At 42.8% G+C, this 24,088-nt stretch overlaps 1 protein-coding gene across 9 annotated transcripts in view; it reads left to right on the forward strand.

The window, feature by feature from the left end:
* EPS8 (EGFR pathway substrate 8, signaling adaptor) overlaps positions 1-24,088 on the forward strand; it is a 78,672-nt gene that overhangs the window by 14,654 nt on the left and 39,930 nt on the right. For 6 of the 9 annotated variants that reach the window (XM_085049260.1, XM_085049258.1, XM_085049250.1 and 3 more), the window contains exon 2: positions 8,950-9,053. The exons of the other annotated variants lie outside the window; for them this stretch is intronic. The gene's annotated coding sequence lies outside the window, so the exon portion shown is untranslated. The remainder of the gene's footprint in view (positions 1-8,949; positions 9,054-24,088) is intronic. 9 annotated transcript variants of the gene reach the window in all.

Here is a 24,088-nt window from a genome sequence, read left to right on the forward strand (position 1 = left end):
GGCATTGCAAATATATATAGATAGATAGATAGATATAGATATAGATACAGATATAGGGTGTTTAAATTGCCACTTTCACCTTGACAGCACTGTGGTGAAAACCTTTTTCTCAGTCCCTTCTGCAGCCATGCCATGATTGCTGGTGTCAGGATAAATACTGAGTGGCTGAAAAAAAGGAACCAAAAGTGACTTTAACTCCATTTCTATAAATCCAGCCTCTTCCTGCCCAGTTTTCCCAGGGATTTGCTGCAGTGCTGTCTGTCCTGGAGGCAGGAGGGTGCTGATCTCAGGGTGATGCTCTGAAGGCATCACTGCTGGGCAGATAACCTGCTGAGGGGGTTTGGGGATGCTGGGGGTGACAGAGCTCACAGCTGCTGCAGATGGACATTCAGGTGACAAATATTCAGGTTTGCTCTGTGAGTGGGAAATGTCCTTCCCAGGGGACAACTGCTTCAGCCTGGAGCAGGAGGTGACAGACAGACAGACAGACAGACAGACACAGCCTGAGTGCTTCAGCCTTGTTCTGCTCTGTACCAAACTCATCCTCAGTCTGCATTCATTCCTGCAAGGAGAGATTCAGAATGTGGAGATCCTGGGCTGAGTGTCACTCTGAAGTCACTGCACACCCTGGCACAGATGAGTTCATCCTGCAAAGTCTGCATTCATTTCCTGCAAGGAAAATTCAGAATTTGCAGATTCTGCCCAGAGTGTCACTCTCTGAGGTCACTCCATCAAGTGGCACAGACTAACTCATCCTGCGAAGTCTGCATTCATTTTTCCTGCAAGAAATATTCAGAATGTGGAGATCCTGGGCTGAGTGTCACTCTGAAGTCACTCCTAAATTGATATCCACATTTGTTTTCTGCAAGGAAAAATTCAGGATTTGGGGATCCTGCCCTGTGTCACTCTCTGAAGTCACTCCATAAAGTGGCACAGACTAACTGATCCTCATCCACACTGATCTCCTGCAAGGAAAGGTTCAGACTGTGGAGCTCCTGGGCTGAGTATCACTCTGAAGTCACTCTAAATTGGCACAGAGCCACTGCCATGTCATGCTCCTTGGGGTCCCCAGGCAATATTTAGTGTCCCAGAATAAGCAGTGCTCCAGTTAACACAATCAGCTCTTATGCAGGGAGCTGCATTTCTGCCTTGCAGGACAAAGACTCTTTTCACTATATGTGCAGCTATTATTCTGGTCATTCTGTGTGGAGAATTACCACATCTTTGTTTTCCTTTGAGTGGGGAAGGAGTTTTGCATGTTCTGGCTGAAAAGCCCAGTGTTTGAAGCCACAACACTTACATGAGGATTAACTTTTTAAAAGACTGGAGGGTCCCTGGGGAGTTGCCTGAGCCCATTAATAAAAGTTTGAATTTTCAGCCTAATGTGTTAATTATGTTTGTCCAATTCCTAGAGGAACGGTAAATCAAATTAATCTTAATTAAATTTAAGTATGTGATAGGAGGGGAGAAAAAAAAAAGATAATGTTGTAGAGTTTAAAGCTTGAAAGGATCATTTACTGTTACTTTTTCTGGTTAAACTGTAAATACATTTTAAATTCAGATTTCTGTAAATGCATTTGAACTCACTCATTTTTAGACTGGAGTCAGACCTTCAGTAACATGGGGACTGCTGTGCTTTTGTCTTCATGGGAAGATTGTTCTCAGAGCAAAGGGTTGAAAGCTCATGGGATAAATGAAGCCCCTCTTGTCATGCTAAGCCTGTAAATGATTTGGATGAAATTTGCATCTCTAATAGTAATATTAATACTAGAAACAAAATTTCCACAGTGGATGTTTCCATGTAGTCAAAAGACAAAAAGCTAAAAGGGATACAGATGGAAGCCAATTCTGTATTTAGTTTTTGTTTCTTCTCCAGTTGACTTAAATCTTCCATTCAGCTCCTGCTGGAGGAATCCTTAGATGTGAGACCATGCAGAATTACTGAATCTCCCAGGATGTCTGCATTTTAATAGCACAGATGTCAGTTTTGCATCTTGAGGTCTATTTCTTGTTTCTGAGGAAAATTTTTCTTTTGGTTTAGATCCAGCAGAAAGGTTTTATTAAATCCTTGTCTCCATCAGGCTAACATTGCCATCTTGTAAAGCAGCAGAACACATCTCCTCTTCTCATTCTGAGCAGTGTGTTTAGTGCTCTTTCTTATCTCCTCTTGTCTCATAAGAAAATTTATGTGCAAGTAGACATCACCAGCATGTTTTTTCTTTTTTGCATTATATTAATTTGCAGTGCTCTAGAGCTGTGAGGACAGTATTAGTTATGTTTTCTAGGGACATTCTTGTTAAAAGCTGTCATTTACTTCTTCCTTTGGCCCATTTTGTCCTCCAGCTTGTTTTAAACCAATTCCTAGGAGCTTGCAGGAAGTGTTGCCCAGGATGTTCTTGGTGTTTTCCACTGACAAAACTGATGTATTTTATAAGTTGGTGTCCTGGGTGGGCAACCTGCAGTATCTGGAGAACATTTGGGGTGATTTTGGCAAGGCAAGGCACTGACAGCTGCCTTTGGAGCCTCCTGGGAAGTGAAAATATTCCCTCTGTTGTGTGATTTTGATGCATCAAAAGTTGTCTCTCTCTCCTTTTTCCTATGTGTCTTTCTCCCTTTATTCCAGCAGTCTTTATTTCACCCTAGCAAGCAGGGGGGAATCTCTGGATTTATTATTCAACTCCTCTAAGGGTGCACAAATTGTTTTGGAGCTCAAGACAAATGACACTGCTTGGGCAGTGTAAATAATGCAGAATTACCTGACAGGCTGCAGCCTCTTCTAGGGTTTCTCACCTCATCACATCTCCTGCAGACAACCAGGAAAGGTCAACTTCAGTCAGCCTGGGAGCTCTTCCTCCTTCTTTGGGCTGAAACAGTTTGTCCCTCATTTCTTATGCTGGGGTTTAATAGACTGAGAAAAGAATTTCAGTGATAGAAATGCAAAATCTTTTAGCTGAAATCCCATTCTGTGTTCCCAGAGGAGTCTGTGTGCTCAGGCAGAGTTTAACCTGGGCTTGGGCAAAGCCTCCCTGCAGCCCAGCTGGGTTCTGGTGGCACCAAAATCTGGTTTCCTTACTGCCAAAAGGTAACTGCAGTGGAGGATGAATTTGTTGTCCTCTGCAGAATTGCCCTGCTCTGGGGGAATAATGCCAGATTTGTGCTCTGGGGGGATAATGCCAGATTTGTGCTCTGGGGGGAATAATGCCAGAGTTGTGCTCTGTGACAGGAGGACTTGGGGAGGGGAAGAGCAGAAGTGTATTGAAGAGCTCCTTGGGTTGGCATTAAACCTGCTTTGAACAGTGAAAGCTTTCTCCTTTTTTCCTAAACCTGGTAATGCACATGTAAGGTGTATTTTGCTTTTCCATTATAACCTCGTTTTGGGATTTGGCCCCAAGTTTATTCCTCCATGCAAAGATGTGGAACGACCTCTTCCAGCCTACAATAAACACTTTTATTCGCATTTTTCTTGAGTTTGTTTGCTAATTTGAGGTTTTATCTTTTCATTCAACACCGTGAATTGATATTTTATGGCCAAAATTGTAAGTCTGAAAGCAGCTTTGAATGCATAAAATAAGAATGTAATGAATGTTATTTTAAATGCTTAGAGCAGATTTCTGATTTTATTTATTTTCACCAGAAAAATTCTGGTGGTTTGATTAAAATGATGAAACACTGGATTAGGAATTGTTTGTTCAGAGGGATTTTGTTTGAGTGTGTTCAGCATTGGAAATGACTCTATGCAGTGAACAAAACCAAACATAATTGAAATACTTTGTTGATTTCAAGACAAAATTTTAGGCATTCTTGGGAAACTGAACGGCTTCTACTTTTTTGTTTTTCTGCTTCTGGACTGGATGCACAAAAGTCCTTTTGGGTCATGTAGGTTTTTAAAGTCCTCACTTTGTTGTCCAGCAATGTTGATTTAAGTTTCTCTGTTTTGATATAATTGCCAAGCAAAAATAGTGTGGAAATAGGAGAGAAATGCAGCATGGTCAGTACAGAGCCAAGGGAAATCTCCATGTAACCATGGTGGGGATTTTAGGGTTTTTTCCCAGTTTGCAGGGAGGTTGAGCATTTTGTGTTTGTTTTTCTGTATGATTGCTTAGCCCAGGATTAGGATCTTTGTTTGTGGTGTAAATGCTGCTCTTGGCCCACAGAGAATATGAATTAACTCCTGCACTGCTCTGTGCCACAGGGCAGGGTCAGCTCTCCAGTAATGAGTGGAATAAAAGCCCAGAGGAGGTGATGCAGGGAAGGCAGAGAGGATCTGGGATCAGATCAAGAGCAAACTGCCTTGTTCCAGAGTTATAAAACAGAGGAAGGGAGATAATTGGAAATTGGAAGGTGTTTAGCAGGAGGGTTTCCCTTCTGTACACCTGCAGCTTTCAGAAGGACATTACTGAGAGCATTACATCAGTTTTTAATGGACTGCAGTAAAAGAAACATCAGCAAGAAAACCTTTCTAGAGATAAGTGGTGGTTTTGGTGTTTTCTGGGGTTTTAAGCAGTGGAACCTTTAGAAAGCTGATTCCCAGCTCAGAGCTGGGAGTAGCTGGGCAGGAATTGATTAAAGGATGGTATTTTGGAGTTATTCTTTGCAGAGCTCCTGATGAGCATTTGGTCATCATTGGAATCTTTCCTTACCTGCAGGAAAGTGAGCAAGAGACTTTGTCCTGCAGCAGGGGAACCTTCATGTTCCTAATATCTGTGGGGGATCTGAGGAGAAAATCCCCTCCAAGCTCTGCAGAAATGCTTGTTTTTGAGAGCATCCTGAGCTCTGTCTGCCCAGAGTCCTGCAAGGATTGCCATGGAGATGTGGATTAGTGCAGTGGGAACAAATAACATTTCAGGTGGTAGGAAAGTCCTAGTGAGAAGTGCTATAAAAATATGCTTTATGGTTGGAATCTGGGGTTTTTGTGGTTTTGTTTGTGGGGGTTTTTTGGGGTTTTTTTTGAGAGGGTTGGTTTGTTTGTTTATGGTTTTTTTGTTGTTGTTGTTGTTTTTTTTGTTTTTGTTTGTTTGTTTGAAATAGGAATCAGTAGTTATTCTCTACTGGGAGCATTGCAGGTTCTGTTGGAGGAGCAGAGTGGACTGAGAAAGCTCCACCTTGTCCTTGCTGCAGACTAGGCAGATTATTCTGTTCCTCATCCTTCTTTCCATAATAACTTATCACTCTTTTGTTAGACCTGATAGTTGGCCTGAAAACAGATTTGCTCTATTTGTTTCTTCCTCTTTCCCCACATTCATTACTAGACTAATAAAAGCATTTCAAACCTTGCATTTCATAGCTGCATTGATTCCTTTAGGTAGATTTAACTTGGCATGTGGTTTAATGTGCTTCACTGTGTTATAATAAACCATGAATTGATGAAGTAGAGGTCACAGGGGAAATAATGAGGAGTTCAGGGAGGGTGGGCAGGGGCAGGGATGGAGCAGATAAAAGGTCAGAGTTGCTGAATTGTGGAAAAAGTTGCTTTTTTGAGGTGGAGCAGAAGCTTTCTGCCCCTGATGGGTAATACCAGAGGAGACTATTTGGGGATTCTAACTGGGGATAAATGTGAAGGCAAAGGCAAGAAATGGGATTTGAGAAGAAAACCTGAAAGAAAGTGGGGAGAGATGGAGTGAGAATTCCGTGATCCCAATGTCTTGGTGGTGTGACTGTTCTGTGATTCTCAGGGACAGGCTGGCATTGCTGGTGAAGAGTTATCTGTGTGATATCTGTGTGATATAAACCCTGGGGTTTGATGTGTGTGAGAAGGGAAATGAAGGGATGGATGGAGGTTTCAGGTGTTTCAGAGGCTGCCTGTGGTGAGCTCTGGCGTCCCTAGGGATAAACATTTAATGAGTCAAGTTTCCATAAAGCTTCAAAGTAACTTCTGGTTACGTCATGATGGGGAAACTCCTCTGCTGCTCAGCTACTGAGAGACAATTATTGGCACTAAAACGAATTTATTACTACAGGCCATGCTTAAAATAACTTTTATTACCAGCGTGGCCAGAATGTGGTGGAAGTCTGTAGGTGTATTGATGTATTGGTTTGGGTTTTTAGGTTTTTTTTATTTTTTATTTTTAATTTTTTTTTCTGTTGTTGTTTTGTTTGGTTTTAGCTTTTTTTTGGTTGGTTTATGGTGTTTTTGTTGGGTGTTTTTGGCTTGTGGGGTTGTTTTGTTTTTCTTTTTTTTTTGGTGACAGATGTGAGTGCTTTAGGAACAAAATATTGTGTGAAACAAAGTGGTTTGTGATGATTCCAAGTCCTTTTTCCTGTGAGCTGCATTACCATCTCAGCACTGCCTCAAACCCTGCTGGTGTGCCTCGAGAGTGGCATAAAATAAAGAGAGTTAATTACAGCTGCTTAGAATGCTGTGGGGAAAATGGTTTAAAAAGTGATCCAAAGGGCTGTTATTAGTGATTTCCCAGAGCAGCAGTGGCTCTGGATCTGCTCTGGATCTGGATTTTTTCACTTTGAAGGGCGACTGAACTTCTTCAAGACAAGGTTATGCCAAATTAATTGATTCTTTTTTCCCCTGCTTATTAAATCAGTTTGGCCAGGCCACATCGACTTGGATTAAACACAAGCAGAAAGAAAACTCACTTTGGTTCAGGAAGTTTGTTTTGTGGCTCTTTGGGAAAGAACATTCTGTCCTCTTTGCAGAACCAATACAAACATTCTCTTGGCACAGACACTCCTCTTTGTAGATACCTTACTTGAAATTATCTTTTATTTTGCAAGATTAAGTATCTCAGTCCATATTTCCTGGATAAATTCTGAATTGTATAACTGTGCTTTCACTTGGTAAGTCACATCTGCAGTTGGTAGTTTTTTACACAATTAAAGCTTCTGAACACTCTTTGAGATCTGCTGATGAAAGGTACTGGAGAATGGAAATGGGGATTATAAATTTCAGGATAGCAAATGTGGTTTATGAAACAACACTTCTTTAGAAGTGGTTTTATCTCATTGCAGAAATGATCCTGTAAATATGGTTTGTATGTTGTTGGTTAAGGAAAAAGAGCTGTAGAGGCACAGAGTGAAACTGCAAGAGGTTTTTATTTCTTTAGTAATTGAGGGATTGTGTGTGAGTTCTGCAGAGAAATGTCCTTTTTCCTTCTAACTTTTCAAAGGACATCACTGAGCTGCTCTGTGCTGCTGAAGGAGTGCTGAGATAATGCATTTAATGTGCCTGGAGAAGGCATTGCTCACATGTGAGAATCTGGCAGGAGCTGCCAGAGCTGGGAATAGCAGAGGAGGAAATGTGCTCTGGGCAGCTTTAATCAACCAGCAGCAATCTCTGGTGCCCTCTCTTGAAAATCTCCTTCTGTGGAGCTTTCAGGGAAGGATCCTGAGTGATTTTGGGAGGTTTTTGGGCTGATTCTTTGTGATTTCTGCTGCTTTGGGCTCTTGGGGAAGGGAAATAAAAAAGATCTCCTGTACCTGGAAGGAGCCAGCCCTAGGTGTGGCAGGTGAATCCCCAGGTGAATTCCCAGGTGATATTCCCAGAGTGACAAAAGCAAAACAAATCTGTCCTGCAGCAGCCTGAGGTGAGCTGAAGCTTTTTACACGCATTTGGGTGGAAGTTTTGAGAACTGCTTTTTTTAATATAAAACTAAAACACAATGAAAAACTCCAACCTTTTGAACTTTCTATTTCCATACATTTAAATCCGAAGAGTGCAGTATTTTGAATGTCATGTCCATCTTATCTCCCCAGCAAAGCCTTTTCCTATCATTAAAAGGGCATCAATTTTTCTAATGGTTGCCAAATCCACCCCAAGCCTCCCAACAATCATCTCAGCCTTCCCTCTCCCTCCCATCATTGTGTGACATTCTGTTTGCTCAGTCATTATTCATTAACTCTGTTCACATCCAGGGCAGCAAACAGGAGTCACATCAGCAAGGAGGAGCTCAGAAACTCACCAGTGAGATCTTTTCCTTTCCTGTTTCACACTGGCTTTCAGATGAGAATCCCAAAACTTGTAACAAAGTTCAGAGATAAGGAGCTGGAAACAATGAGGGTGCTAATGTTTGATACTTTCTTTGCTTAGAATTCTTTAGTCTTCCATTCTACTGAGAAGAATTAATTTCTGTGTAAGAAGCTACTGAGGTCATAAATTACTATTGAAAAAGAAAAGAGATGTAGTCTGTCTTTTTTTTTTTTTATTTTTTTGCTTGCAGAACACACATAATCCTTAGTTAGAGTTGGAAAGGACCTCTGGAGAAGGTACAGAAAATACACTACTTCCTTTCTATATTAATATGGAGCTCCTGGATCAATTCAGATTGATTGAACTGAGCTATTGTCACTTGTCCTGTTACTGAGTTGACTTGTTACTGCTTCTTCCTGGCTCTGTTGCTATATCAGATTGATCTGTACTTTTAAATTATTTTTAATGGCATTTATTGTAAAATGGGAAACATCACTGCAGGGCTGGTGCTGCAAGGAGAGGGAAAGGAACCTTCCATAGAGGTCACAGCACTGGGATAATGTCAGAATGAAAGCCTAAAGAGAGTAACTCATGAGACAATTCCACTGTAAATGGTCATATTTGCTGAAATTTGAAGGAATTACCAGTTCCTGGAATGGTGCACAGCTGGAAGTGATTTGTATTACAGCTGAGTTAGAATGAAGTGTTGGATATGACTAAAATGGAATAGAACAGGACCAACTCCTGAATGTTGGATTCAGGACTGAGGGGTGACAGAGTCAGGAGGGTTTGGGGTGCAGGCTGTGCAGTTATCCCAACCAGCAGGTTCCTGTTAGCTCTGCACAGTTCTTTGGGGTACTGCTGGGTTCAGGGAGGTCCCTCTGACAGCAGGGGAGGAATCAAACCAGAGATGCATTTCTGTCATTCACTGAGGGAAATCCCATTTTAAGAAGTCAGGGATTAGCAGATAACTCACTGTATAATGTGCAGTGGAATTACAAAACTGAACCTGTGTTTTTTCTGGTTTCCAGTGCTTTGTCCTGCTGGGCAGCTGTGCAGAGATGCCAGCCAGCTGAGCTGAGCAGTGCAGGGACAGCATCTCCCCAGGCTCGTGGTGTCTGCAGAGGTGACCCTGGTGAGTTGAGCAGCAGCACAGCTTCTCTCTTTCCTCTGTCTCTACCAATTGGCATCTGTGGCAAATTCTGAATTTCTTGATGCACAGACTGTCCTGTGTGCTTGTTTTTCCAGAGGGTTACTGATGGGCTTGCAGAAAGTGAGAGTGACCCAAATGAGGTTTCCAACTAATCTTAGGAAATCCTTGCTATTTGTATGTTTGTGGATTATTTTCCTCTCTGCCTCCACTGGATGAACAACATCCTGCTGAGGCCAAACGTGGAATCTGTAGCATTTGTGTTACACTAGATGATATCACTGGGCTTTCCCAATCAGAGGAGATTTTATATCATCTTCTTTAGTGCTTCAGTGCTGGAAATGCCAGCTGTGAGGTTCTGGTAACAGCAGTGAGGGGCTGCTGTCAGCAGCAGGCTGATTAAAATTGTGTGTGTGTGTTGGTTCACTCCTTTCCAGCTGAACAGAAAATGTAACAACTGCCCAAAGCCTTTTATGTAAGTGCATGGATTTGGGCTTTTTTCCTGTTTCAATCCTGTGTGGCTGTGTGCAGACAAACTGCATCCCAGCTTCCTTTTGAAGGTGCTGTGGAGAGAAAAGTGTGCTTGTCTGACCTCTGAGCTGATCTGTTCTCACTTAATACCAGACAGAACCCCTCTGCAAAAGACAAAAGCTAACCATTTATTTTGTATGGGGAAGGTGGTTTCTAGTCAGTTTTTCCAAGCTGTGATTTTCCTTGATAAGACAAAGGCAATCTGCTTTTTCCAGCAGCTGAAATGCTGTGATGCTTCGACAGCAATGTGTGGAGTTCTGCCTTACACCTTGTAATTTAATGACATTAAAAACCACCCTGGTTTATTTAGGAATCTCTCATGCTGGGCTGACTGCTGTCTTCCTGGGCAAGAATTCCTGTGGCACCAAGGAGTTCTTGATGAGAGGCAGCCTGGTCTGCAAAGCACACGTTTGCTGTTAAAAACAACATATGTGCCTCAGCTATGGCTAATCATGTAAAAATCTGTGCATTTGGGGAGGCAGCCACTCTGTCCATGGCCAGAGCTCCATCAGAGCATCAGCAGGGCTGAATTGCTGCCCTGGGAAGGGCAGAGATGGTTTGTATTATGGGTGCAGAGAGGGTGAAATAGTCCAGGTGGGACTCTGGCAGCTTCTTGGCGTGTTGGTCAGAGGGATGGTTGGAGTATTTGGACAAAGAGCTGAAGGTCAGTGCTGTCCTGAGCTGGTCAGTGCTGTCCTGAGCTGTTCCTGCTGCCTTGGTTAGAGACAGAGCTGGAAAATCACCCTGGCCTGAAAAATTACGAGGGTAATTCTGCTTTGTGCTGGAGGAGGCAAAGCAGAACAAGGAACACAAATACATCATTTCAAGGTCCATGGCTTGTTAAGGCAGGCTAAAATAAGGAGGCTTTAATTAATGGAAAGTTTAGGGAAACAGCTCTGGTGCTCTTGTCACGTAACCATTGCGGTTTTGCAGGTTGGAAGCTACCTGTCCTTAAATTCCATTTATTGCTGCTCTTCCTGCCTCAGCTCAGGCAGAACAGCTTCTATCTTGGGAACACTGAAGGTGGATGCAGCTCCTTCCTGCTGCTGGAGAACCCCAGCCCTTAAATAATACAGCAACTTTAGTGCTCAGGGCAGCAGCTTTGGAGGAGAAAGGTTTTAGAGTTGTTGGAATTGATTTTCAGGGAGTGTGGAAATAGAGAAAGCAAGGTAGTCATTGAAGCAGTGGGTTTTTATTTAAAATCGTTATCCCTCGGGTAGGTGCACCTTTTTTTCACCAGTAAATGTTTTCAATTATTAAAAGTTAGAGACCACAGATTGGTCTGGAGGTGAAATAATTCCGTGTCTGTGTCTTGGGCAGGGAGGAAGGGAGGACAGCAGCTCAGGGAAAAATGATACATGTTTACTGGGGGGAAAAAAACTCCAAAAAACCAGCAGTGGGCATTGTGTCCTTCTGCTGGTTTGAACAAACACTTCTTCTCCTCTTCAGCTCATCTGCTGAGGAAGAGCTGCAAGCAAAAGGTGTGAAGGCCTGGGGATGAGGTCAGGGTTCAAACCACCAAACAGGAGTTCCACAGAGCTCCCTGCAAGGGATTTCAGTCTCCCCCTGAGCAGCTCTGCCTGTCCTGTCAGGGCACAGGGATGTCTGCAAGGACTCTGCTCTCATCTCTGCAGGGAAATCAATCCCCAGCTCTGCCCAGGGCTCCAGGGATCCCACAGCCCATCCAGGCTCACTCTGGGTTTGTCCTTTCCCTTTTGGCACTGCTGGGGTGCAGTCAGCTCTCCTGACAACGTGAAACTTATTTTATTTTATTTGGAGAGCTCTCTGGCAGATGGATTCCATGGAGTGCCTGCCTGGGAGCAGCTGCTGCTGAGCACTGCCTTGCACACCTTCATCCATCACCAGAGTTCCAAAGCTGAGCTGAAATCGAGCAAATGGGTTTGCAGGAGGATGGGAAGTGCTCTGCTAGCCCTGGAGAATGTGTCAGATGTGAAAAGCACAGCTCTGCACTGCCTTTAATTCATTCCTGTACATTCTGACTCCACTCTGTTAGCAGCATTCTCCAGATTCCCAAAAATCCAGGAGGGCAGCCTGAACAAGGTATTAGAGATGTAATTAAATACTCCTTACTGCAGGTGATTTTAACTAAGCCACTCAGGAGCTGCCAGCAGTTCAGACTGAGCTGGGGAGAACCTCGAGGTGACAAACCTCAAAGCTCTGCAGCAGGGAGAGGAGGTTGTTTCCCCAAGTGCTCAAACTCAGAAAGATCCATCAGCAAAACCATGAAAATACAAACAACCCAACTCCATGTGCTTGAGAGGATCTTTAGAACTCTGCTGTGTATTTTTCAAATGCCCTGAATCTGGGGGAGCTCTGTGCTGTGCATATTGAGTGATGGGTAGGATTCCCTGGCACAGCTCTGAGTGCATTTTAATATGATTTTAGTCAGGTTGTGCCCAGCCTGGTGAGCAGTGCTGCCTCTTCCAGTGGAACCCTGATGTCTGTCCCACTTTGGGATTGATTCTGTCCCACTTTGGGATTTATTCTGTCCCACTTTGGGATTGATTCTGTCCCACTTTGGGATTGATTCTGTCCCACTTTGGGATTTATTCTGTCCCTCAGTAGCCTCTCCACAGCACCCAGCCTCCCTCTCCTCCTTTCCGGAAAATGTCAACTCCTCTCTATTTAGAAAAAAAAATGGTTTATTTTTCTTCAGTGCAAAGGAAAAATGCTACTCAGGGTTCACTGGACTTTCTGCAGCAGTGTTTGTGATGATTTGCTTTAGACAGAGAGCTCTGGTTGAGTTCCCTTGCTGTTTATTTGTTGTTGCTGCTAAAGCTCTTGCTGAGCTTCCAAAGACAACTTCTGAACATGAGCTAAGTAGATTCTTTCAAGTGGCTGAATAATAATTGAGGAGCTCAACATGTGGGAAAACTCCACTCTTTTCTCTTTTTTTTCCTTTTTTTCCTTTTCCCCCATCTTTCTGAATGTTGATTTTTGTTTCCTTCTTGTCCCCATGCTTTGTGTGTTGGGATTTACTGTGATGTTTGACACTTCCCATCTATAGGTCATTAAAGGGAGCCAAACAGAAAAGGCTAGATTGCAAAATTTCATCTCTTTTAATTTTATTTCTCTTTTTCAATCCAAGGGGTGCCAAGCAATGAAATGAGTGTCTCCCAGGCTGGACTCTTCCCTTCAGTGTCCATAAACCCAACTCTGCTGTCCTTCAGTTTTTCAGTTTCACTCAGAATTTAAGGAGAGCAATGACCTTATTTTTTTGACCTTTTTTTAATTTTTTTTTTTTAATATATGACAGTGTAGTGGTTTTCCAGTCACCTATTCTCTTCTCAGGAAAAGAAGGATATGCAAATTTAAGTTGCAATGAAAAAGGCATGCAGAAACAAAACTGAAAGCTCCCTTTCCCCTTCCATGTCTTTTTCCTTGAGGGTTTTTTGTTGTTTTTTTTAAAATTTTTATTCTTTGCTTGTAAGCAGAAGCAGAAGGTCTGTCTTTGCTTCAGAAGAAATCTTCCAGCCCTGTATCAAAGTGCAGGGGCTGTTAATCACTGACACATTTTCAGCTGGAAATAAAAAGTCATTCTGGTTACTCAGTTCTGTGATCAGCCAAGGAGAGAACTCAGAACTGCAAGGAACTGTTTGCTTTCTGTTTCCATCCAAACAGGAGGGAGGAAAAGTGTTGTGAGTTGGTGAAGCTTTAATGCACAGATGTGAATACTTCAGTAACATCATGTCACAGAAATCCCAGACAACTGTCCAAACATCAGGGTTAGCCTAGAAAAAATACTGGTATTTATTTTGCTACCTGACTTGTTAGTGTGTACTGAAATCTGTTTACAGCTGAGCTTAAATGTGCTTTAATTCTGTTTGGAATAAAAAACGCGTGAAAAATCCCAAACTATCACACTGCTTATGAATTAGAACACACAGTTTGTTAAACCTTTGAAAATAGAAATGCCGAATGAGAACACTGTAGCTGTGATGAATAAAGAGCCAAAGCTCTTTGGGGATCTGTTTGCAGTGATGTGGGTGAGGGAGGATGGATATATTAAGCAATCTCCTCTCCAAAACAGTCACCTTGGCAAAAGGGAATTCAATTTCAAGTCTTTTTTGCTGAAAAGTATTTCTCTTTCAAGACTGAAAATTCTACCATGAAACCTTTGCCCTCCCAAGTGCCTGGGTTTGGTTTTTCCCATGATATTTTTTGGTTTTTTTGCTGCCCAGGAGCTCCCCTGGCAGAGCTGCCCAGGCTGGCAGGTGAGCTCTGCAAAGCTCCATCCTGCTCACATTGGCTGGAACACAACTCAGCTCCTGCAGAAGGTTGGCATTGCTGGGAGGCTTGGCAGGTTGTGTCACAAACAGCCAGCAGTTTGGGAGAAGCTGATTTGGTTCATTTCATTGTGTGCCAAAAGCTCTGTTTGAAAGTGTCTGACCTCAAGATGCAACAAAAAAGAGAGCAAGCTCCTCTGATCTTCCTTGGCACCATTTTCAGACTCTCTCAATGTAAAGAAAACATTTTGTTGATGTCTACCATCCTCTGAAATCTGAAATATGCAGGGAATGAAAAGCTCTGATTGTCAGTAACAGCATGAAACTTTCAGTGGGTTTGTTTCTGTTCCTTGACCTGAGTTCTTGACTCTCTTTTGTGTCATGAACTGAAATGTCTGTGAAGAGTTACACAGATGGAGTGGTTTAGTAATGCTTTTGTAGCAGAGATGTTGCCCACTGATTCACTCTGTATCTGTTCATCAGGGTGAAAAGTTTATTTAAGCCTTTACTACTTCATTGAGGCAGAACTTCTTAGGTAGAGGAGAAAAATCCTGCTGTTCCTGAGTGGTACAGCAAACACTGTCCAGATCTGTAATTGAAAAATAATGAAGAATTTAGCTTTGTGTGAAGATCTAATGTTCAGTTTGCTGCACAGCAGTACACAGATACCAACCCATGATATCAACCCGTGATACCAACCCGTGATACCAACCCATGATCTCAACCCATGATACCAACCCATGATACCATCAACCCATGATATCAACCCATGATACCAACCCATGATACCAACCCATGATACCAACCCATGATACCAACCCATGATACCAACCCATGATACCATCAACCCATGATACCAACCCATGATACCAACCCATGATACCATCAACCCATGATACCAACCCATGATACCAACCCGTGATACCAACCCGTGATACCAACCCATGATACCAACCCATGATCTCAACCCATGATACCAACCCATGATACCATCAACCCATGATATCAACCCATGATACCAACCCATGATACCAACCCATGATACCAACCCATGATCTCAACCCATGATACCAACCCATGATACCATCAACCCATGATATCAACCCATGATACCAACCCATGATACCAACCCATGATCTCAACCCATGATACCAACCCATGATACCATCAACCCATGATACCAACCCATGATACCAACCCATGATACCATCAACCCATGATACCAACCCATGATACCAACCCATGATACCAACCCATGATCTCAACCCATGATACCAACCCATGATACCATCAACCCATGATATCAACCCATGATACCAACCCATGATACCAACCCATGATACCAACCCATGATACCAACCCATGATACCAACCCATGATACCAACCCATGATACCACCAACCCATGATACCAACCCATGATACCATCAACCCATGATACCAACCCATGATACCAACCCGTGATACCAACCCGTGATACCAACCCATGATACCAACCCATGATACCAACCCATGATCTCAAGCCATGGCAGTGCCATGAGTGGTTTGCCAGAGCTCTGTTAGGCTCAGCAATCTCTGCTGGCTGCTCCCAGCTCTGCTGAGTGCAGAGTGCATTTTATGTTGCTGTTTATCAGAGCACAACTACTGCCTTTACTCTCCAAGCATTTACTTTATTTATTTTGGAGATTGGTGCTCTTCCAGGAGAAAGGTACAAACCTATTTGAGGAGAATAAGCATTCAGGAAAAGTGCTTCTAGCCTGCTTTCAGGGGTTACTTCCTTTATTTCCTCCATTATTTCAATATTTATCAAACAGGCTCAAAGAAACTTTCTGTTTCAGTCTCCTTCATGCCACCCTGGAGCTGTTGATGCTAAAATCCCCATCAGCCTGTGTGGGAGTGAAGCAAGCTGGAGTGAAGCTCAGGAGTTTTCAGATATTTCATTTATTCCTATTTTCATCCATTCCTTGGCTGTTTTTTGTACATTCTGATTGTCTCTATCACTTAGCCAGAGGCACAAGGGTGCTGTTCTGTGCTGTTGGCAAACACACGAGGAGATGAGCTGAGCTGTAAACAGGCAGTGAGTTATGCTGGGAAGAGGAAACAGAGGGAATTAATTACACTGGAGTAACATTTTGTCTGCATGCTGTAAGAGGTCCAGGATTTGAGGTTAACTGTTGGGAAGAATAATTGCTGCCAGTTTCTCAATGTGTGTTTTAACACGAGGAGAGCTGAGGTGGGCAGGTTGGTGCAGAGGTTCCTGGGACTGCAGGGGCAGATATTCCTTTGCTATTTCATGGATATTCTCTGCCTTCTGGCTGAGCTTTCATTTTGACTCTGAGACACCCTAAGTCTAGGTGGCACATGTGGCATACAGTAAACTCCTGTTTAAAATTGTTTCTCCTAATGGTGAAGCAGTCATTGTAAAGGTAAGGATGTTTGTCTGTAAAAAAGAGAAAAAGAAAATAAAAAAGAGTGCTGAGCTCTGGCAGTGCAGAAGTTTGTAAGTCACCCTGCAGGGTGTGGGGATCTCTGAACTCCCACATCACTGACAGTTTTTGATTCTTCGTGGAGGTCAGGAGACAAACAGAGTCTGGGAAAGAGCAGAAATACAAACCAAGCAAAAGCTAAGAGTGATTTATGTCAGTTTGTCACACCCAGGGCAGAGTGAGAGGGATGTGAAGTTAGAATCAACCCCTCACCCCATTCCTTCCCCCTTTTTGTGGGGTGGTTGTTGGTTGTTGGTTTGTTTGGTTGTTGGTTTGTTTGGTTGTTTTTTCCTTCAGCAGTTTGATGTTTTTGAGGTTGTTCATGCTGCTGCTCCCTTTCCTTGCAGGAAGGGATTGCTGGGAGGCCAAGGAGCCTCAAATAGCTCTTCCTGGAACTCCTGCTTCTTCTTTTGAGTTGCAAGACCTAAACGTTTTTAATTAAGTTGGCTTTGTCTCCAAAATGTGGATTTAGTACTTAAACAGTGTTTTTAAAGACTCTTTTTTCGTCTGCTCTGACCTTCTCCCACCACCGAGGTCACTCAGCTGTGCTGCAGAGAGGAAGTGTGGAAGGAAAAATGTTTTCAGTTTGCCAGGAACCACTACAACCTCCAGGGATTTTGAGCAGTGGGTCATTTTAAGAACTGTGATTTGTTAAATACCTGGAATTGGTTCAGAACATTCTTGTTGTTGCTGTTGCTGGTGGAGAAGCAGTTATTCCATTTTCCAGTGTGGTCAGAGTGTGAACAGCAAAATTTGATCCTCTTTTTTGGACACACCTTGTAACACAGCCTGCCTGTAGCACTCCTCAGAGTGAGCATTTCCAGGATTTTTAACTGAAGGGGGTTTGTTCAGCCTGTGGGAGCCACGAGAGGCTGTGGGGTGGGATGGGCAGAGCATCAAATGATGCTCTTGGAGCAGCCTGGGGTGTGTCAAACCCAGAGACACCAAACTCAGCAGGGCACACTGACTGCTGCACTTCTCATTTCAGTGTGTATCTGTATGTGTATATGTGTATATATATATGTATATCAATGTGTATATGTATGGATATATGGATAATATAGATGTCTGTATGGCTGTATGAATGATGCTCCTGCCAGGCAGTTATCCCATTTACAGCTGGCAGATTGGCTGGCAGGCTGGGAAATGTTCATTCTCTGCTCTGCACTTTGCTGTAACTCAGTCTCTGCTCTCCCCACAGCCCCAGTGAGCCCTCAGGTCAGGGTGAAGTGTGAGGAGCTGTGAGTGTGCAGATGTGTGCAGATGTGTGCAGATGTGTGCAGATGTGTTCTCCTCCCTGCTGTCACAGCCCTGCCTCCCCAGCTGTCTGCTTTCAGCTGGACAGAGCTCCTGTTGCTGCTGTGGCCCCAGAGCAGTGTGGGGCAGGGCTGGCAGATGCTGATCGCCCTGTTTGGCTCTGCTGAGCACTCTCACCGTGAGTCAAGGACTCTCAGTGCCTCATGCTGAGCACAGGCAGCTGGCAGGGCAGGTGACAGGGACAGCCAAGGGATATCCCATAGCACAGCACTCGTGGGCACTATATAACCAGGGAGCTGCCAAGGTGCCTGTGCTGCTGGGGACAGGCTGAGAGCTGCAGCACTGGGTGAGCACTGGGCCTTGCTTGGCTTCATTTCTTTGTCTCTTCACTTTGCTTTACAGAAATTTACTATTGTATTACTATTATTATCATTATTATTATTTTTACTACTACTGCTACTATTATACTTTGTTTCAGTTATTAAGCTGTTCTTCTGTCAATCTGTGTGTTTTACCATTTTCTGGTTGCTCTCCCCATCTCCCCATCCCTCCAGGGCAGGGAGGGAGGCAGTGAGAAGCTCTGTGCTCCTGAGCAGTGCTCTGCAGTTCCAGCCCAGCCCCAGCACTGTGCAGGACCCTGCATGGGCTCAGGGAGCTCTCTGTGGTTATGCAGCTGAGCTGGGCTGATTTCCTCCTGAGCAATGCTCCTCTGCTGATTTTTCACCCACCTTGCTCCTTCTGGCAGCTCTCTGTCCTCTTCAGCCTGGCTGTCATCTCCAGCTTTCCTAAAGTGCTGCTGAGCTGCCTGTGGGTCACAGGTGGGCAGCTCTGCTCCTGCCAAGACCTTTCCTTGTGCTCTTGGTCTCATGCAGGACCAGCATGGGACCAGAATGGGAGAGTTTATTTTGTAGAGTTTATTTTGTTTTGTGCTGTTTGTCGATCACTTGGTGTGTTTCTGGTGCCCTGAGAAGTCATTGTGATTATTGTCTGTGATTACTGTACATGATTAGAGATTCTATCTCAGTCTGACTCCCAAGTTAGTCTTGTTTTGATCAGATGACCTCCAGAGTTCACCCCAACCTGAATTATTCTGCAGTTTATACTGTTGTTCAAACATGGTAGGGATAAGGAGCAGCTGGTGCAGTGAAAGGACTGGTGAGCAGAGCTCAGAATTTGGGAACAAAAGGTGATTCATTGGCTAAAAGAGAGAGAAGAGTCAAGTCTGTATCTCTCTTTTGCAACTCAATGTATTTGCATAGCTGCTATTCAAATATTGGCTGGTCTTGATAGTCCACTATCTAATTGATAGGTCATAGAAATAAAGGTCTGGCTTATATTTGTTAGGAATGTTGTTTAAAATCCTTAACTCTCCTTAAAAGAGCTAAACAGAAATTGTTTGCTAAGAATTTGTGTAGCTAAGCCTACACAAGTAGTGTGTGTGAGGCAGGGAAATTAATTTACAAACCAAGGATTAACTTGTACCTCTTTTCACCTCTGCTAGGTCATTAACACACTTTTATTCATTTATGGCCATTTGAAAATAACTCCCTAACAGCAGGGCAATCCCACTTGTTCACCAGCATAAAACTTTCTGTGACAATAGATTTTATTAGTGATGCTGTTCTGTATAATAATTGTGCAGCTGACTTGTTACATTGCTGAATCACTGAACTTTCATTCCTCATATAACTCAGCATTTGTTGTGCTTCTGCAAACATTCCCACAGGTATAAACCCCATGGCTTGGCTGCAATGATGTGTGTGAATAAACTCCCAAAGTGGTTATTCTCCAGTGGGTGATTTGTGCTCCAAAGTACTTGAACTCCTAGTGCAAGGTGCAGCATCCTTTCCCTTGAAGTAGAAGAAGGATTTGATTGGAACTTGAGCAATAAATGAAATGTGAAATGGTTCCAACACCTGCTTGAAATCAGATCAACACAGCAATTCGTGCCTGTTTGGTATCTTGTGATCTTCAGTCTCAGTCACCTGAAGCTCCCTGTATTTTCAGCAGGGAGGAAGTGAAAATTGTGCTTTTGGCTGTGTGATTAGTAACTCCTGCAGCTTCCCAAATCCCTGGGGTTTCTCAGGACCCTCTCTGCAGGTTATCCCAGCAGCAGCAGGATTTTGGCAGCTCTGCCCCATGGCTGCTGTGTGCACTCAGAGTTCTTCCTACTCCTGGAGCAGATTTATTTCCCCTCTGTCACATTTCTCACTCTCAAAGTCTGTCCCATAGAGTTATTTAAGGGTGGAGATCTGCTCTGCCTTACAGCTCCTATTGAGTGCTGCTGGTTGCACTACAACAGAAACTGGTGATTTATGTTCACTCTTGGCAATAAATGACCTTGGGACCTAAACTGTAAATAATTAAGCTTTACCTCTACTTCTACCTCTCTTTAGCAAGCACTTTCCAAGAGTCTGTTTTCTATGTGCAACAAGCTGGGGATTAAAATTCAACAGGGATTTAAAAAAAGCACAAATGAAAAATGGAGTTTTTTTCATTCTTCCTATCCAAGGCAGAATGGAAACCAAGCAGCAAGGTTTTCTTCCTCTCCTTGTTGGTGTGTTTGAGAGAGAGCAGCACAGCTGACTTGAGTCCTGTGGGATGTGGAGATACAGTTCCCTCTGGATAATTCAAAAATACACCAAAAGTCTCCCTCCTGACTCAGAGCTGGCATCTGGACTCCTCAGCCTCCCCAGGAGCAAAGGGCAGCAGAGGAGGAGGAAGAATCCACAGCTCCAGACTGATGGAAGAAAAGAAAATTGCACAACACTTGAGGAATCTGGGATGCATTTCAAACACAAGAGTAGCAAAGGAAGTTGTAAGCAGCATAATGATTTTTGGTGTATTTTTGAATTATCCAGAGGGAACTGTGTCTCTCAAACTACACCTACAGAAAGTTGGGATTTCTACATCAGGTAGAAATCCTTGGAAAGGATTTTTTGCCTCCTTGGAAAAGCAGAAAGAGGTCACAGCCAATTAGAGCAGTAATTGCTTCTCTATTTCACCTAAACCTGTCTGTGAAGGAGTTTTCAGAAAGCTCAATGCAATAGCTGGGAAACATAAATTACCACCAAAAAAATTAAAATCCTACATGTAATTCTTTTGGTGTCTCTGTTGGGAAAGGCAATATTTACAGTTGTCAGTGTTAATTCTCTCAGTGATCATCCAACCCCATCAGACAGATGAAGGACATTCACTGTGGATGGCAAGCTGAGTCCCCATCCTAAAGGCTTTGTACATCAGGAAGTATTTTTGAGTCTAAATTTGAATTACTTTTTCTTGAATAACTTTTTATTCCCAGAAAATCTGCTCTAGATGTACATAAAATAAAAAAAAAAGAGGAGAAAAGCATAAGGGTGTATGAAACAATCTGAGGAAAGAGTAGAGGTTATGCAAAGTTCAAGAAGCAAAGGGATATGGTTTAGCAAAACACTGAGATAATGCAAGATAATATATAGATGAAGTAACTGCAATATGGTTCCCCCTGAAACTTGCCTCCTGGGCTCCTGGGGGAGAATAGGAGTTGAGATCTGCTTGCTTTGGGCTGGCTGGCTGGAAAAACTGGAGAGGAGGGGATGGGATGATATCCTCTGGGGCTGAGCTCAGTGATGGAGGGGAGAGGAGGCAGCAGCAAGGTCAGAAAATCAGTTTAATGCTGATTTGATACATGTTGCTACCTTTGGTTTTTGTCCTTTTGTAAAAGAATCCAATGTAGTTTTGGGGTATGTTGTGGAAAAAAGCAATATCCAGTGAGTGTAAATTGCAACAAGGATTTAGAATATTTATTGAAAAATAAGTTATTTACAATTGATAATTATATTATAATCAAAATAATATTTTTATTCTTTATAATAATTTAATATGATAATTGCTTATTGATTATTTATTGAGAAAAGCTTCAGAATAAAGCTAACAGAGCCTGGGTTTGCCCAGGCTGGGTTTATAGCCTCTCTCACCAGGGAAGATGTTGGGAAGAACTACTTTTTGGGAATTACCTTGGCACAGTTGCCTTAAGGATGTCAGATGATTTCCTTCCTTTTCAGCCCCATTTCTGTGATTGATTGGGAAATTTTTCCAAAAACCATTGAGTTTTGGGGAAGCACATATGAACAGGCAATTGCTTTGATCTGAAAGACTTCCCAATAATTTGGTCCAAAGCTCCTTTTTGCCCTGGCTCTGTCACAGAGCTGCCCTAGTTAAACAGCAATTCTCCTGGTCAGATTCCTTCATGGAAACATAGAAATCTAAGTATTTATGTCAGAATAGTCCTTAATTCTTTATGGGTTTCATGTCTAAAATGTGAATATGTTTTAGCCTCTTTTATCATTTTTAAGTAGTGTGGAGTTAAAACCAGTGCTTGCTGAACATTTGAAACATTGTATGAAGATATCTGGAAGCTCTTTGTCATAAAAGGACTTCTTGAAAAGTTTATTCTTTAGTCTTATTTTATTCTTTAAGTTGCTTCTCACAGCAGCATAAAGGCAAATGTAATGGAAACAAGTAGTTCTGGGAATGACAAATAGAAAAAGGATAAGTAGAGAGAAAAAAAAAAGTTCTGCTTTTCATAGAACTTCAGAAGTCTTTGGGAGTTTGCTGGAAGTTCTGGCTGAGATCCAACGTGCTTTTACTGGCATACATGACCAAATTATCCAGGGCACAGCTATTTTTCTTACTGCAGTAAAAACAGGGAGGCTGAATGGAGCCTTTGTGGAGGAGAAATATTTTCCCTCTGAAACTTTAAAGTTTATCTAGTGTGCCTTCTGGAAAAGGGCAAAATACACTTCTCAGTCTCACAGAATAGAAAATGGAGTCTAGGTTAGGCAGCTCAGAGCTCTGTCAACAAAATTGAGTCATTGGAGGAGCTGTGGTGGTTTTACAATAAAGCTCATCATTTCTTAGGTTCCTAATTGTGGGAGATTCATATTTGTTGATATTGTTTGTAGCTTCATCCCTCGAAATTTGGCTTGATAACCATCAATGACAAATTCCTGGGGCAAATATATGTGAAAATTTAAATGCCATAATTTGAGGAAATTGGAGCCAAAACCATTGTGCACTGATTATAGTTAATCTTTTATAAGAAGTTCTAATTTTTGACATTCTGAACCCTGGATGTTTGCTAGAAACCTAATATGTTTTTGTAAAGGCATTAAAATTTTAAGTATATATATTTTTACTTCTGGAAGTCAAGCCTGTAAACTTGCCAAGCCTGGGCATTGACAGCAGAGACTGCTTTTGAAAATGTGAGTTTGTGAAATGATTTGGAAAAAAATCATATTTATGCATTTGATTCAGGTAATTTAAAACAAAACAAAACTTCAAAAATATGACATTTGCTGAATATGTGTCCCTGGAATGGAAATGCACATAGGAAGGGCTTTGCCCAGGTTAATGGGTGAGAAAATTGTATTTGTACAGCAAAACCTAAATGTTTGCAGCTAGAAAATCAGAAACATGAAACGCCAGAAGCTTAAATCTATTTTCTTCCCACAAACTGTGGGATCTGCTATTGTTCAGCCCATTTTCTTCCAGGAAGCAATTGCTGAGTTACCCAAGGCTCAGTAAACAGTGAGCAGGGTGTGACTGCAGCCAGCTGTGACCTCAGCTTGGGCACTGCTGTCACCCTTGACTCGCTTGGTGCTCAGTAATTGCAGCCAATTATTAACCCAGCACTCAGGGGGTTAATCTGCCCTGCTGGATGGGAGATGGGAGATTGTGCCCTTGGCTTGCTGCTGAGCTGCAGTGGAGTCATTTGGGTTCTGTGGGTTCATGCAGACAGAAACTGCTGCTCAGGTGTTTGTGAGCCCAAGGAAGATCACCTCGTTTGGATTTTTGGGGTGTTTGGGTTTTTCTGGTTGTTTGGTTTTTTGTTAGGGTTTTTGTTTGTTTGTTGCTGAGTTGCCATAGATTCTCTCTGGGTTCTGTGGGTTCAGGCAAACACAAATTGCTGCTCAGGTGTTTGGTGACCCCAAGGAAACCCCAACTGCAGGTGGCTCAGTGCTGCTGCCATGCCAAGGCTGAGCATCTCCTGCTCTCTGTGCTGCTGGCAGCTCAGCTCAGGGAAATTGGCCTTGGAGGTTATTGCTTGAGATTCCTTGAGGTTATTGTTGAGTTCAGAAGGAAAACCCATCAGGGAGGTGCTGGGTGACAGAGAACTGCCTGTTGGACTTCACTCTGTGAGCAAACAGAGCTCTCAGCTCCTCTCCCAGCTCTGCTGGGGAGTGGAAATGGGTTTGGTTACCAGTTGGTGTCAAAGAGGTATTCCAGGTAGAAGGGAGAAAAAGAAAAAGTCATGTTCCCCTGAGCACAGCCTTGTTTGCACATTATTTGAGTTAGGGAAGTTTGAAGGGTTGGTCAGCATTATTGGAATTGTATGAATTCATTTATTAAGGTTTAAAATTAAACTTTTGGATTTGCTGTTGGGCTCCACTGTGAGTTTTCACCCTCCTGCTGAGCACTGCTGGTTTGCTGTGGCCTCATCAATAACTTCAGAATTGTGT

This window comes from Lichenostomus cassidix, chromosome 1Ab (assembly GCF_008360975.1).
Source record: "Lichenostomus cassidix isolate B80296 chromosome 1Ab, HeHo_3.0, whole genome shotgun sequence".
Lineage (NCBI taxonomy): Eukaryota > Metazoa > Chordata > Aves > Passeriformes > Meliphagidae > Lichenostomus > Lichenostomus cassidix.